The 2,493-nt window shown below is 35.2% G+C and overlaps 1 non-coding gene across 1 annotated transcript; it reads right to left on the reverse strand.

Moving 5' to 3' along the window:
- Window positions 1-719: 719 nt before the first annotated feature.
- Window positions 720-849, reverse strand: LOC127490440 (small nucleolar RNA SNORA72). Its single transcript, XR_007918390.1, has one exon. It is a non-coding gene; the product is annotated as a small nucleolar RNA SNORA72 (small nucleolar RNA).
- Between the last annotated feature and the right edge of the window lie 1,644 nt (window positions 850-2,493).

Here is a 2,493-nt window from a genome sequence, read left to right on the forward strand (position 1 = left end):
TGGTAAAATTTGAGTAACAGAAACTAGGAAAGTACTTGACAGGAAGCCATTAGATTGTTACTATTTATTTATTTTCCAAATAACATTGTTTTTAAATTATTGCATCTATGACTACTAAAATTTGGTTAACTTATTTCTGTTATTTTCATGCCATTTTCAAAGACATGAAAATAAACCACAAATGGTAGGCATTAGTGTTATCTTTCTTTCTATTGAAGATGATAACTGATAACAGAAAGCAGCTGATTTGCACATTTTCTGAATATTTTACATAAATTTGAGTAGATTACTAGAAATGATGAAATATCACAAAAGAAAGTAGGAAGTCTAAGAAAAAGTTATATTGTGCTACATACAACAGACATGGATAAATGAATGATCAATTCTACAAGCAAGTAGAAATATTCTGATCTGGAAAAGCAATAAGCTAAAGATTTTGGGTAAGAAAAAAGTAATTGTATTATTATTGACCTAATGAAGATCTGATTATTTTAAAAGTATGTAAAAATGCCAAACATTCAGTATTGTTTTAATCAGCTATGACCTTTTGCCTAAATTTGTGAATGGTTTCAATTCACTTGCATGCTCTTTTTGGCTAGAGAAGAGGTTAGCCAAATTCTGACATGTCATGCTTAACGAAAGATTTCTTTCTTTTTCTTCTTTGGCCACATCTTCTAAACATTGTCCACACAGATTTTTTTCTTTTTCATATTTTTCTATTTTGTCACCAGCATTTGTAAGACCAGACATAGGTAAAGAAGTAGGTCTGGGGAACACATGAATGGTCTTAATATAGCAAATGTTTAGCCTGTCCTGATTATTACAAAATCAGAACGAGAATATTTGCAACACAGATAATTTTAAAGCTCACTTTTTAGCAACTTCATTCAGTTTACACATTGCAAACATCTCTCCTTTACAGGATATTCCTCTCTGCCTTCTCCCTCCCGGTCTTTTCTTTTTCACCATGAGTAATATTGTTCTGGACAGAGTATATAGATTAGATATTATCTTTTGTAGAGGCAGTTCACTTGAGGGAAGGAAATCATATTGATAAATATAATCTATACTCACATAGTATATTTGTTACATACAATTCACAGTAGTTTGCCTTACTTAGTGATCCAGATATATTTTGTGAAAGCAGTATCCTGAAACTATCCAATTTTAAAATTTATGAATCAGTTCTCCCACTTAAATTCCAAATGCATATTTCCATTTCTGTACTTCATCCCACAACTGTATGTCTCACAAGCACTTCATATTCAATGCATGGCTGTGTTTACTATCTTTCTTTCTTCACTGTCTCTTTATCTTCACTTTTTCAGGTTGGTTAATGGGTTCTTCACCACGATTCTCAAGTTAGAAAAGCAGACATCATTTTAGGAGCTGGTGTAGCACAGTGTGATGTAGGGGAAACAACCAGCCTAGAGTGTGAAACGCAAGTGGGTAAAAATCCTTACAAACTTTTACATATCTGAAATTCAGAATAATAACACTTACCATCTAAACGTGCTTCTGAGATTTATATGAGCTAATGAGTATAGAGTGCTTTATAGATAGCAGTAATTTTCCAAATTATTTTTGAACTCTCCCTTGCCAACATCCTGTTCTGGTCATAATATTTGTACTCATGTATCTTACCTTATCCCAAATTATTTTCCTTCTCTTTTCTTCCTTCTGCCACATTTTTGTTGTTATTTATCATCTAGATTATTGCACCAACTACCTGCCTTGTCTTCCTGACTATAAACCACAAGAGGCGCACATGTTCAGCTTATCCTCTGTACTGCAGGAGCAACAACAAAGTTCAGTCTTATTTTTATCACCATGGCTGTTTAAAACCCTTCAACTGTTTGCAAATTTGAAAGATAATATCCCAGGTTATTAAGCATGCAAGAAAATAGCATTTAAAATACTTCTAGTAGGAATAAAAACTGGCATTTTTCTTTTTCTTTCTTTCTTTTTTCTTTTTTAAAAGATCTATGCATTTTGTTTGAAAGAGAGAGAGAGAGAGACACAGAGAGAGACAGAGAGACAGAGATAAAGTGAGATTTTTCATCCACTGGTTCACTCCCCAGAGAGCCACAATGGCCAGGACTGGGCCAGGCTGAAGCCAGGAGCTTCTTCTGAGTCTCCTACATTGGCAGCAGGTGCCCAAGCACTTGGGCTGTCCTCCACTGCTTTTCCCAGGCCATTAGCAAGGAGCTGGAGCAGTCAGGACATGAAAACTGTGTCCATATGGGATGCTGGCATCACAGGTGGCTTTCCCACTGCACCACAATACTTGCCAGAAAATTGACATTTTTTAGAAAGCAATTTGCCCTATCTGTCAGACACCATTAAACAGTACTTCGTGACCCAGCAGTGCCACTCCTTGTACTTGTTCTGCACTAAAAGAAGAAAATGTGCTCTAGATTTGTGACGATGCTTTTTTAAAGAGCAAGCTTCTACACCCTTTCTCAAGAAGGGATCAGTATGTCTGAAGATAAA

This window comes from Oryctolagus cuniculus, chromosome 2 (assembly GCF_051225735.1).
Source record: "Oryctolagus cuniculus isolate XC-2025 breed Fujian yellow rabbit chromosome 2, ASM5122573v1, whole genome shotgun sequence".
Lineage (NCBI taxonomy): Eukaryota > Metazoa > Chordata > Mammalia > Lagomorpha > Leporidae > Oryctolagus > Oryctolagus cuniculus.